Source organism: Monodon monoceros, unplaced genomic scaffold, assembly GCF_005190385.1.
Source record: "Monodon monoceros isolate NGI ecotype Baffin Bay Population unplaced genomic scaffold, NGI_Narwhal_1 Super_Scaffold_7, whole genome shotgun sequence".
In the NCBI taxonomy this organism is placed as follows: Eukaryota; Metazoa; Chordata; class Mammalia; order Artiodactyla; family Monodontidae; genus Monodon; species Monodon monoceros.
Genome location: NW_021703784.1, coordinates 102,085,579 through 102,099,414, shown reverse-complemented (window position 1 = coordinate 102,099,414; position 13,836 = coordinate 102,085,579).

Below are 13,836 nucleotides of genomic sequence, written 5' to 3'. Positions count from 1 at the left end.
GGTCCCTAAGCTTCAAGAGCTTTACTGCAGTGCGAGAGAGAGACACAGAACCCCGGTCCCTAAGCTTCAAGAGCTTTTACTGCAGTGCGAGAGAGAGACAGAAAAGACATATAAGAGAATTTTAAACACTGCCACAAGACGGGTGTAAAATGGACTCTGGGAACTCAGACTTCCTGAAAACGGCCCTTTAGCTCAGCATTTAAGGATGAGTAGCGGCTTCCACAAGGTGGACAAGGTCCTTGGTAATTCTTGAGTCCTGCTTCAGTCCTTTGTCTCCTGAAGGAAGAGGCATTTCCTAGAGACCTCCTATGGGGTGGAAGCCTCCCTCACTTCACCAAGAGGTTCCAATGGCTCCTGTTCTGCGAGTTCCACCTGGATTGCATGCTGTGCTCTCCTTGCAGCTCTCCTCCTCTGCATCCTGTGGTAACCTGGTTATACTTTATTATAGCATGTCACATTGCTGCAACAATACATTTCATTGTCTTCACTGCTGGAGAGTATTTTATCCTTGTCACCAGTGTAACCAGCACAGGGATTGCTACACAGTAAGCACTCAAAGCTGAAAGAACCTTCCCACTTCACTCACACCTACTGTTTGATTGGTTGGTCCTGTCCAGCCTGTGAGAACCATTTATGTACCAGTTATGAAGGTCAGGCCTAAACTCCAGTGAAATCTGATCTCCATCTAAGTCACTTCTGGGGGTTGTGTGGCCTTGACGGCAGGAGCCATCTTTTCCTAGAGCCTTCTCGTCAAGGAAGGCATCAAGGCTGTCTGTCAACTTCAGAAGCAGGATCCTGTTCCATTCCTGTTTTGAAGCCTGTGCCGCCACTGGGCCAGCCTGCTGAGCGTTTATCTGAGGTCCTCTCACATGAGAGTGGAGACAGTCATCCTATCCAGAGTGTGGAGGAGAATCCAGCCAACTTTTCTACATGCTCTCAAGAGCATGGCTGCCCAGGATCCTACATTACCTCCCACAATACTGGCGTGTAAACTGGTACAATCCCAAAGACACCAATTTGGCATTATTTATCAAAATTACAAATGCACATATCCCTTTCAGTTCCTATGTAGAAATGTATCCTACAGATACTCTTGTATGTATAAAATAACATTATAGCACTGTTTGTAATAGCAAAGACTATAAATAGCCTAAGTGTCTCTCAGTAAGGCAACCAGAATGTAAGTTGTAGTAAATGATGGATGCTGTGCTGTGAAAAAGTTTGAGGAAGCTCTTTATGTATTGGTGCAGAATGGGATGACCTGTGAAATATACAGTTAAGTGTAAAAAAGGATTTACAGAACACTGTGCACACTCTGCTATAACTTAGGTTAAAAGGTGTGTATTTACTTGTTTCATGCATACAGTATCTCTGAAAAGACACCCAAGAACTTGACACCACCAGTTGCCTTTGAGAGGAAGGTAACTTGGTGGCTTGGAAATAGGAATGAGGGGAAATTTTTCATTGAATAAGACTTTTGAACTTTGAACTATGTAACTATATTACCTATTTAATCAATCAATAAGAAAAAAACTCTCATCCATGTTGATGCACTTATTTAACAAGTATTAAAAATAACAGAAACAATACCACTAGGGTATTGGATTATTGTATCATGCATTGCGATGGCTTTGTGCATATCCCTGCACTCACGATGCTGCACTCTTTTTACTATGTTCCTCTGGGAGAAAAGGGTCTTCTACCTGTCTGTATGGTGGAGTCCTGGCAGTGGGAAGGTCCAGGACTCACTCCCTCTAGAAGGCCCATCTCCTCTTTTACTAGACCTCTGCCAGGCACCTGGCACTGCCCCACACTGGGACAAGAGTCAACTTGTCACAGGGACAGGTTTCACAAGAGTGCAAACATGACGAGTCCAGTGTAAGTCCAACCAGTTCATTCATTTATTCATCTAACAAATGCAGATGGGGCATCTGTTACTGTGAGTAGTATGAGGAATATATGGCTTGGGTCCCAAACCTTAAAGAGTTTCCAGTCTACCCTTAAATACATGAAAAGTTGCACAACTTCACTCCAAATAAGACTGGCAAATGCTAAAACATTTGGACAGTATACTCTGTTGGCAAGGCTTGGGGGAAACATGCAGGAGTACAGAATGGCACAGCCTCTATGGAGGGCAACTGGTGGCACTGATAAGATGACAGCATTTACTTTTGACCCAGCAATCCCACTGCTAGGAATTTACCCTGAAAATTCACTTCCACAAACATAAAACAACATATGCATAAGTGTATTCACTGTGGCATTATTTGTAAAAGCAGAATATTGGAAACACCCTAAATTCTTGTCCACGGATTAAATAAACCCGCCCAAGGGAATACTGTGTAGCCATTTTTAAAAATGAGGAAGATTTCCATTAGCTGATATGGAGTGATTACCAGGACAAATTGTTAAGTATGTAGTATACTACCTTTGTGTAAGAAAGAAGGGGAAATGAGATATATAGTCGAAAAAGGGAACACTGGGAAGAGTAAACTAGAAACGAATAAAATGGTTACTGTTGGGGGTAGGTAAGAACGGAGTGGATGAGACAGGATAGGAAGGATATTTCTCTAAGTATATTTTCTTATATAGTTTCAGCTCTTGAACCACATAAACATTTTACATATTCAAAAATATATCGAGAGATTTTCAAAAATCCTAAAACTGAATATAAACGGTAACAAATCAACCCAACTGTATGTCAAATTAATAATATAACCTCACAGAAAAAGAATATAAGGATTCAAGTAAATTTTGAACACAGTTCATGGACTTCGTAAGAACAAAAGAACCACACACACACAAAAAACTTGAACTTTACTTAGTAGGTTTGTTGTTGATAATGGTATCGGTGTACTAATTCTAAAACTGTTTTGCTGTTTTTGTATTAAAAATAGAAAATAATGAATAAACATATAAATGTTGGGAACCAGAGATTGCACTGCGAAAAAAGGGAGATAAAATATGGAATGGGGGGGAATTCCCTGGCGGTCCACTGCAGGGGACACGGGTTCGATCCCTGGTCGGGGAACTAAGATCCCACAAGCCGCGAGGAGGGGCCAAAAAAAGGAATGGGGGAAGGTGAGGAAGAGTCCTGAAGCGCTGGATTTGAATTAGAGGTATCAGTATGCTGATTTCTTTTTAAATTAACTTTTTGAAGTATCATTTATCTACAATAAAACTACAGATCTTATTTTATTTATTTATTCTGGCCATGCCACCCAAATGATAGTTATACACCAGTGTTACTAGCAACCCAATTAAGATCTAGAACACTTCCATCAGCCCAGAAAGTTCCCTCACTCTCCTTTGCATCCAATCTCTCCCTCCTCTCCCATCCTAGGCAATTTGATTCCTATAATCAAAGATTTGTTTTGCCTGTTCTAGAACTCATACAAATGCCACCATTCAGCACATCTGACTTATTTCACTCAGTATAGTGTCTATGAGATCCATTCATGTTGTATATCAGCACTTCACTCATCTTTGTTGCTGAGTAATATTCCATTGTATGAATATACTAAAATGTAGTTATCCATTTATCAATGGATGAACATTTGGGTTATTTCTAGTTTTGGACTCTAATGAATCAAGCTGTTATGAATATTTAGGTACAAGTCTTTGTGTAGGCATTTAGTTTCATTTCTCTTGTGTAGATGCCAGGGAGTCGAATTGCTGGAAGGTGTAACATAATATACATTCAATTTTACAAGAAACTGCTAATCTGTTTTCCAAAGTGGTTCTACTTTTTCTTTTTTTTGATTATTTAAAGATCTTTTTATTGAGGATTGACAACTATGCTATCATCAAAGTGGTTCTACCCTTTTACATTCTCATCAGCAATGCATGAAAGTTTTTGTTGCCCCATATCCTACCAGCACTTGTTATTGTTAGTCTCTTGAATTCTAACCATTTAATGAGTGTAAAGTGGTACGTCATTGTGGGGTTTTTTTTCCACATCTTTACTGGAGTATAAATGCTTTACAATATTGTGTTAGTTTCTGCTGTACAACAAAGTGAATCAGCTATATGTATACATATATCCCTATATCCCCTCTCTCTTGAGCCTCCCTCCCACCCTCCCAATCCCATCCCTCTAGGTCATCACAAAGCACTGAGCTGATCTCCCTGGTGCTATGCAGCAGCTTCCCACTAGCCATCCATTGTGGTTTTAATTTGCAATTTCCTAATGTTGAGCATTTTTCATGGATTTATTTGCCATTTGTATATTTCCTTTGGTGAAGTGTCTTTTCAAATATTTTGTCCATTTTAACATCAGGTTATTTGGCTTCTTATTATTGAGTGGTAAAAGTTGTTTATATATTCTGGATACATGACTTTTGTTAAATATATGTATTGTGAATATTTTCTCCCAGTTTGTAGCTTGCTTTTTCATTTTCTTAATAGCGTCTTTTGAAGAACCAAAGTTTTTAATTTGATGAAATTTGATTTATCAATTTTTTCTTTTATGGTTAGTGCTTTTTATATCCTAAGAAATATTTACTTACCCCAAAGTAATAAATATCTTCTCCTATGCTTTTTTCTAGATGTTTTATTGTTTTAGTTTTTACTTTAGCTCTAAGATCTATTTTGAATTAATTTTCACCCTTTTGCCCCTGATAATTGGTAATTTGTATCTTCCTTCTTTTTTTCCTTAATCAGTCTTACTAGGGGTTTATCAATTTATTAATATTTTCAAAGAACCAACTTTTGGCTTTGCTAACTTTCTCTGTTCTTTGTATATTTTCTATACAAAAGCATTAGTGAAGAGCATTAATTTCTGCTCTTCACTATCTCTTCCTTCCTTTGGGTTTAACTTGGTCTTTTACTAATTTATTTTATTTTTGAGATAGTATTCACATAACATAAAATCCACCACTTAAAATTGTACAATTCAATGGTTTTTAGTATATTCACTATGTTGTGCAATCACTGCCACCATCTAATTCCAGAACTTTCCCATTACTCTATTATCAGTCAGTCCCAGTTCTCCCCACCAACCACTAGTCTACTTTCTGTCTCCATGGATTTGCCTATTCTGAATATTTCATGTAAATGGAATCACACAATATGTGGACTTTTGTGTCTGGCTTCTTTCATTTAGCATAAGGTTTTCAAGAAACATACATGCTGTAATTACGTCATTCCTTTTTATGGCTGAATAGTATTCCACTGTGTGGATATATCGTATCTTGTTTATCCATTCATTAGTTGGTGGACATTTGAGTTGTTTCTACTTTTCGGCTATATGACTAATGTTGCTATGAACATCCATGTACAGCTTTTTATATGAACATATGTGGGGTATATATTTAGGAGTAGGATTGATGGATCATATGGTAATTCTGTTTAACTTTTTGAGACACCACCAAACTTTTTCTGGCGCTTTTTAAAAAAAATTTATCTATTTTGGCTGTGTTGGGTCTTCGTTGCTGCGCGCGGGCTTTCTCTAGTTGCGGCGAGCAGGGGCTACTCTTCATTGCAGTGCGCTGGCTTCTCATTGCAGTGGCTGCTCTTGTTGTGGAGCACGGGCTCTAGGCGCGCAGACTTCAGTAGTTGTGGCTCGCAGGCTGTAGAGCGCAGGCTCAGTAGTTGTGGCGCACGGGCTTAGCTGCTCTGCAGCATGTGGGAACTTCCCGGACCAGGGCTCGAACCCATGTCCCCTGCTTTAGTAGGTGGATTCTTGACCACTGTACCACCAGGGAAGTCCCTTTTTCTGGCTTCTTAAGGTAGAAATGTAGAATATTGATTTTAAACCTTTGTCTTTTTTTTCTGATATAGGCATTTAAAGTTATATTTTCCTCTAAGTACTTTTTAAAATTTTTATTTATTTATTTTTGGCTGTGTTGGGTCTTTGTTGCTGTGCGCGGGCTTTCTCTAGCTGCGGAGAGCGGGGCTACTCTTCGTTGCGGTGTGCGGGCTTCTCATTGCGTTGTCTTCTCTTGTTGCGGAGCATGGGCTCTAGGCACGCGGGCTTCAGTAGTTGTGGCACAGGGGCTCTAGAGCGCAGGCTCAGTAGTTGTGGTGCATGGGCTTAGCTGCTCCATGGCATGTGGGATCTTCCCAGACCAGGGCTCGAACCCGCGTACCCTGCACTGGCAGGTGGATTCTTTTTTTTTTTTTTTTTTTTTTTGCGGTATGCGGGCCTCTCACTGTTGTGGCCTCTTCCGTTGCAGAGCACAGGCTCCGGACGCACAGGCTCAGCGACCATGGCTCACGGGCCCAGCCGCTCCGCGGCATGTGGGATCTTCCCAGACCGGGGCACGAACCCGTGTCCCCTGCATCGGCAGGCGGACTCTCAACCACTGAGCCACCAGGGAAGCCCGGCAGGCAGATTCTTAACCTCTGTGCCACCAGGGAAGTCCCTCTCTAAGTACTTCTTTAGCTGCACTACACAAATTTTGATATTCTGTGCTTTCATTGTTGTTCAGCTTAAAATATATTTTCTAATTTCATTTGTTTTCTTCTTTGACTCATTAGTTATATAGAAGTACATTCTTTAATTTCTAACCATCTGTGGATTTTCCAGATATACATTTTTTCTAATTTAATTCCATTGTGATTAGAGAGCATATTCTATGAGACTTTAATCTTTTGAAATTTATTGAGATTTATCTTATGTCCCAGAATATAATCTAGCTTAGTGAATATTACATGTGCACTTGAAAAAAAAAAGTTCTGCAATTATGGGGTGGAGTTTTTTAATGTCAATTATATCAAGTTGGTTGATTGTATTCTTCTGATTTTCTAAATCTTATCGCTTTTTTGCCTAGATGTTCTACCAATTATCAGTAGAGCAGTTTTCAAATCTCTGACTGTAAGTGTGCATTTGTCTGTTTTTTCCCTTTAGTTCTGTCAGCTTTTTATTTTATTTTATTTTTTATACAGCAGGTTCTTATTAGTCATCCATTTTATACACATCAGTGTATACATGTCAATCCCAATCTCCAAATTCATCCCACCATCCCCCACCCCCTGCCGCTTTCCCCGCTTGGTGTCCATACGTTTGTTCTCTACATCTGTGTCTCTATTTCTGCCCTGCAAACCGGTTCATCTGTACCATTTTCTAGGTTCCACATATATGCGTTAATATACGATATTTGTTTTTCTCTTTCTGACTTACCTCACTCTGTATGACAGTCTCTAGATCTACCCACGTCTCTACAAATGACCCAATTTCGTTCCTTTTTATGGCTGAGTAATACTCCATTGTATGTATGTACCACATCTTCTTTATCCATTCATCTGTCAACGGGCATTTAGGTTGCTTCCATGACCTGGCTATTGTAAACAGTGCTGCAATGAACATTGGGGCGTATGTGTCTTTTTGAATTATGGTTTTCTTTGGGTATATGCCCAGTAGTGGGATTGCTGGGTCATATGGTAATTCTATTTTTAGTTTTTTAAGGAACCTCCATACTGTTCTACATAGTGGCTGTATCAATTTACATTCCCACCAACAGTGCAAGAGGGTTCCCTTTTCTCCACACCCTCTCCAGCATTTGTTGTTTGTAGATTTTCTGATGATGTCCATTCTAACTGGTGTGAGGTGATACCTCATTGTAGTTTTGATTTGCATTTCTCTAATAATTAGTGATGTTGAGCAGCTTTTCATGTGCTTCTTGGCCATCTGTATGTCTTCTTTGGAGAAATGTCTATTTAGGTCTTCTGCCCTTTTTTTTTTTTTTTTTTTTTAGTAAATTTATTTATTTTATTTATTTATTATTTTTGGCTGCGTTGGGTCTTCGTTGCTGCGTGAGGGCTTTCTCTAGTTGCGGTGAGCGGGGGCTACTCTTTGTTGCGGTGCACAGGCTTTTCATTGCGGTGGCTTCTCGTGTTGTGGAGCACGGGCTCTAGGCATGCGGGCTTCAGTAGTTGTGGCATGCAGGCTCGGTAGTTGTGGCGCACGGGCTTAGTTGCTCCACGGCATGTGGGATCTTCCTGGACCAGGGCTTGAACCCGTGTCCCCTGCATTGGCAGGTGGATTCCTAACCACTGCACCACCCGGGAAGCCTTTCTGCCCATTTTTTGATTGGATTGTTTATTTTTTTAATGTTGAGCTGCATGAGCTGTTTATATATTTTGGAGATTAATTCTTTGTCCGTTGATCCATTTGCAAATATTTTCTCCCATTCTGACCGTTGTCTTTTCGTCTTGTTTGTGGTTTCCTTTGCTTTGCAAACGCTTTGAAGTTTCATTAGGTCCCATTTGTTTATTTTTGTTTTTATTTCCATTTCTCTAGGAGGTGGATCTAAAAAGATCTTGCTGTGATTTATGTCAAGGAGTGTTCTTCCTATGTTTTCCTCTAAGTGTTTTATAGTGTCTGGTTTTACATTTAGGTCTCTAATCCATTTTGAGTTTATTTTTGTGTATGATGTTAGGGACTGTTCTAATTTCATTCTTTTACATGTAGCTGCCCAGTTTTCCCAGCACCACTTATTGAAGAGACTGTCTTTTCTCCATTGTATATCCTTGCCTCCTTTGTCACAGATTAGTTGACCATAGGTGCATGGGTTTATCTCTGGGCTTTCTATCCTGTTCCATTGATCTATATTTCTGTTTTTGTGCCAGTACCATACTGTCTTGATTACTGTACTTCGTAGTATAGTCTGAAGTCAGGGAGTCTGACTCCTTCAGCTCCATTTTTTTCCCTCAAGACTGCTTTGGCTATTCGGGGTCTTTTGTGTCTCCATACAAATTTTAATATTTTTTGTTCTAGTTCTGTAAAAAATGCCACTGGTAATTTGATAGGGGTTGCACCAAATCTGTAGATTGCTTTGGGTAGTATAGTCATTTTCACAATATTGATTCTTCCAATCCAAGAACATGGTATATCTCTCCATCTGTTTGTGTCATCTTTGATTTCTTTCATCAGTGTCTTATAGTTTTCTGAGTACAGGTCTTTTGCCTCCTTAGGTAGGTTTATTCCTAGGTATTTTATTCTTTTTGTTGCAAGGGTGAATGGGATTGTTTCCTTAATTTCTCTTTCCGATCTTTCGTTGTTAGTGTATAGGAATGATAGAGATTTCTATGCATTAATTTTGTATCCTGCAACTTTACCAGATTCATTGATTAGTTCTAGTAGTTTTCTGGTGGCATCTTTAGGATTCTCTAGGTATAGTATCATGTCATCTGCAAACAGTGACAGTTTTACTTCTTCTTTTCCAATTTGTATTTCTTTTATTTCTTTTTCTTTTCTGATTGCCGTGGCTAGGACTTCCAAAACCAAGTTGAATAATAGTGGCGAGAGTGGACATCCTTGCCCTGTTCCTGATCTTAGAGGAAATGCTTTCAGTTTTTCACCATTGAGAATGATGTTGGCTGTGGGTTTGTCACATATGGCCTTTATTATGTTGAGGTAGGTTCCCTCTATGCTCACTCTCTGGAGAGATTTTTATCATAAATGGGTGTTGAATTTTGTCAAAAGCTTTCTCTGCATCTGTGGAGATGATGGTACGGTTTTTATTCTTCAATTTGTTAATATGGTGTATCACATTGATTGATTTGCATATATTGAAGAATCCTTGCATCCCTGGGATAAATCCCACTTGATCGTGGTGTATGATCCTTTTAATGTGTTGTTGGATTCTGTTTGCTAGTATTTTGTTGAGGATTTGTGCATCTATATTCATCAGTGATATTGGTCTATAATTTTCTTTTTTTGTAGTACCTTTGTCTTGTTTTGGTATCAGGGTAATGGTGGCTTCATAGAATGAGTTTGGAGTGTTCCTTCCTCTGCAATTTTTTGGAAGAGTTTGAGAAGGATGGGTGTTAGCTCTTCTCTAAATGTTTGATAGAATTCACCTGTGAAGCCATCTGGTCCTGGACTTTTGTTTGTTGGAAGATTTTTAATCACAGTTTCAATTTCATTACTTGTGATTGGTCTGTTCATATTTTCTATTTCTTCCTGGTTCAGTCTTGGAAGGTTATACCTTTCTAAGAATTTGTCGATTTCTTCCAGGTTGTCCATTTTATTGGCATAGAGTTGCTTGTAGGAGTCTCTTATGATACTTTGTATTTCTGTTCTAACTTCTCCTTTTCCATTTCTAATTTTATTGACTTGAGTCCTCTCCCTCTTCTTCTTGATGAGTCTGGCTAAAGGTTTATCAATTTTGTTTATCTTCTCAAAGAACCAGCTTTTAGTTTCATTGATCTTTGCTATTGTTTTCTTTGTTTCTATTTCATTTATTTCCGCTCTGATCTTTATGATTTCTTTCCTTCTACTAACTTTGGGGTTTTTTTTGTTCTTCTCTCTCTAGTTCCTTTAGGTGTAACGTTAGATTGTTTATTTGAGATTTTTCTTGTTTCTTGAGGTAGGCTTGTATTGCTATAAACTTCCCTCTTAGAATTGCTTTTGCTGCATCTCATAGGTTTTGGATCATCATGTTTTTGTTGTCATTTGTCTCTAGGTATTTTCTGATTTCCTCTTTGATTTCTTCAGTGATCTCTTGGTTATTTAGTAACGTATTGTTTAGCCTCCATGTGTTTATGTTTTTTACATTTTTTTTTCCCTGTAATTGATTTCTAATCTCATGGTGTTGTGGTTGGAAAAGATGCTTGATATGATTTCAATTTTCTTAAATTTACCAAGGCTTGAGACCCAGGATGTGATCTATCCTGGAGAATGTTTTGTGTGCACTTGAGAAGAAAGTGTAATCTTCTGTTTTTGGATGGAATGTCTTATAAATAGCAATTAAATCTATCTGGTCTATTGTGTCATTTAAAGCTTGTGTTTCCTTATTAATTTTCTGCCTGGATGATCTGTCCATTGGTGTAAGTGAGGTGTTGAAGTCCCCCAGTATTATTGTGTTACTGTTGATTTCCTCTTTTATAGCTGTTAGCAGTTGCCTTATGTATTGAGGTGTTCCTATGTTGGGTGCATATATATTTATAATGTTATATCTTCTTCTTGGATTGATCCCTTGTTCATTATGTAGTGTCCTTCCTTGTCTCTTGTAACGTTCTTTATTTTAAAGTCTATTTTATCTGATATGAGTATTGTTACTCCAGCTTTCTTTTGATTACCTTTTGCACAGAATATCTTTTTCCATCCCCTCACTTTCAGTCTGTATGTGTCCCTAGGTCTGAAGTGGGTCTCTTGTAGACAGCATATACATGGGTCTTGTTTTTGTATCCATTCAGCGAGACTGTGTCTTTTGGTTGGAGTATTTAATCCATTCACGCTTAAGGAAATTATCGATATATATGTTCCTATTACCTTTATCTTAATTGTTATGGGTTTGTTTTTGTAGGTCTTTTTCTTCTTTTTTTTTTTTTTTTGTGGTACGCGGGCCTCTCACTGTTGTGGCCTCTCCCACAGCGGCCATGGTTCGTGGGCCCAGACACTCTGCGGCATGTGGGATACCCCCAGACGAGGGCACGAACCCATGTCCCCTGCATCGGCAGGTGGACTCTCAACCACTGCACCACCAGGGAAGCCCTGATTGTCTGTAAAGCTTTTGATTTCTCCATCGAATCTGAATGAGATCCTTGCTGGGTAGAGTAATCTTGGTTGTAGGTTCTTCCCTTTCATCACTTTAATTATATCATGCCACTCCCTTCTGGCTTGTAGAGTTTCTGCTGAGAAATCAGCTGTTAACCTTATGGGAGTTCCCTTGTATGTTATTTGTCGTTTTTCCCTTGTTGCTTTCAATAATTTTTCTTTGTCTTTAATTTTTGTCAGTTTGATTACTATGTGTCTCAGCATGTTTCTCCTTGGGTTTATCCTGCCTGGGACTCTCTGCGCTTCCTGGACTTGGGTGGCTATTTCCTTTCCCACGTTCGGGAAATTTTCGACTATAATCTCTTCAAATATTTTCTCGGGTCCTTTCTGTCTCTCTTCTCCTTCTGGGACCCCTACAATGTGAATGTTGTTGCATTTAATGTTGTCCCAGAGGTCTCTTAGGCTATCTTCATTCTTTTCATTCTTTTTTCTTTATTCTGTTCCACAGCAGTGAATTCCACCATTCTGTCTTCCAGGTCACTTATCCATTCTTCTGCCTCAGTTATTCTGCTATTGATTCCTTCTAGTGTATTTTTCATTTCATCTCAGTTATTGTATTGTTCATCTCTGTTTGTTTGTTCTTTGATTCTTCTAGGTGTTTGTTCTTTAATTCTTCTAGGTCTTTGTTAAACATTTCTTGCATCTTCTCAATCTTTGCCTCCATTCTTTTTCCGAGGTCCTGGATCATCTTCATTATCATTATTCTGAATTCTTTTTCTGGAAGGTTGCCTATCTCCACTTCATTTAGTTGTTTTTCTGGGGTTTTATCTTGTTCCTTCATCTGGTACAAAGTCCTCTGCCTTTTCATTTTGTCTGTCTTTCTGTGAATGTGGTTTTCCTTCCACAGGCTGCAGAACTGTAGTTCTTCTTGCTTCTGCTGTCTGCCCTCTGGTGGATGAGGCTATCTAAGAGGTTTGTCAGTTCTGTCAGCTTTTATTTCATTTTTTGTAGCTCTGTTATTGGGTGCGTATACATTTAGGATTATATCTTCCTTCCTCAATCGACCCTTTTTTGATTATGAAATGTCTCTCTTTTTCTCTGCTAATTCTCCTTGTCGTGACATTTCTTTGTCCAATATTAATATAGCCATACCAGCTTTCTATGTGCATAGAATATCTTTTTTCATCCTTTTACATTGTGTCTATATGTTAAAATTATAACTCTTTTAGATATATACAGGTTGAACAACACAGGTTTGAACTGCAGGGTCCATTTATACACGGATTTTTTTTCAATAAATATGTACTACAGTACTAAACGATCATCGGTTGGTTGAATCCGTTGATGCAGAACTGCGGATAGGGAGGGCCAGCTGTAAAGTTATACTCACATTTTCCACTGCAGGGAAGGTTGGTATCCCTTACCCCTGCATTGTCCAAGGGTCAACTACAGTTGGGTTTTGACTTTTTATTCTGACCAGCTCTGTTTTTTAATTGGAGCATTTCTATTTAATGGAATTATTAATACAGTTGGGTTTAAGTCTGTGTTAGTTTACAAGGGCTGCCATAACAAAGTACCATGGACTGGGTGGCTTAAACAACAGAAATTTATTTACTCATAGTTCTGGAAGCAAGAAGTCTGAGATTATGGTGTTGGCAGGGTTGGTTCCTTCTGAGGGCTATGAGGAAAGGATCTATTCCAGGCCTCAATCTTTGGCTTGCAGACAACCATCTTCTCCCTGTGCCTTCACATCATTTTCTCTCTGTACACGTCTGTGTCCCAATTTCCTCTTCTTATAAGGACACCAGTCATATTGGATTAGGGTCTACCCTAATGACCTCATTTTAACATAATACTTCTGTAAAGACTCTATCTCCTTGGAAAAGTAGGATATAATAACCAAGGACAGGGTTTATTAAAATAAAGCTGTAATTAGTATTTAAAAAATTGTTATAACAGCAGAGATTGGCACAACATTGTAAATCAACTATACTTCAATAAAAAGAAAATAAAATCAGAAAAAAGATTATCTATCTATCTATATGTATATGTATCTGTATATCTGTATGAAATAAAGGAGCTTATCTTTAATGAAGCTAAAAAAAAAACAACAAAGATTCTATCTCCAAAAAAATAAAATAAAATAAATTTTTAAAGACAAAAAAAACAAGACCTGTCTCCAAATAAGTCACATTCAGAGGTGCAGGATTTCAATATATGCTTTGGTGGGGGACACAATTCAACCCATAACAAAGTCTATCATCTTGCTATTTGCTTTCTATTTGCCCCATATGTTCTTTATTATTATATTTTTAAATTAATTTATTTACTTTTGGCTGCGTTGGTTCTTTGCTGCTGCACGCGGGCTTTCTCTAGTTGCCGCGAGTGGGGGC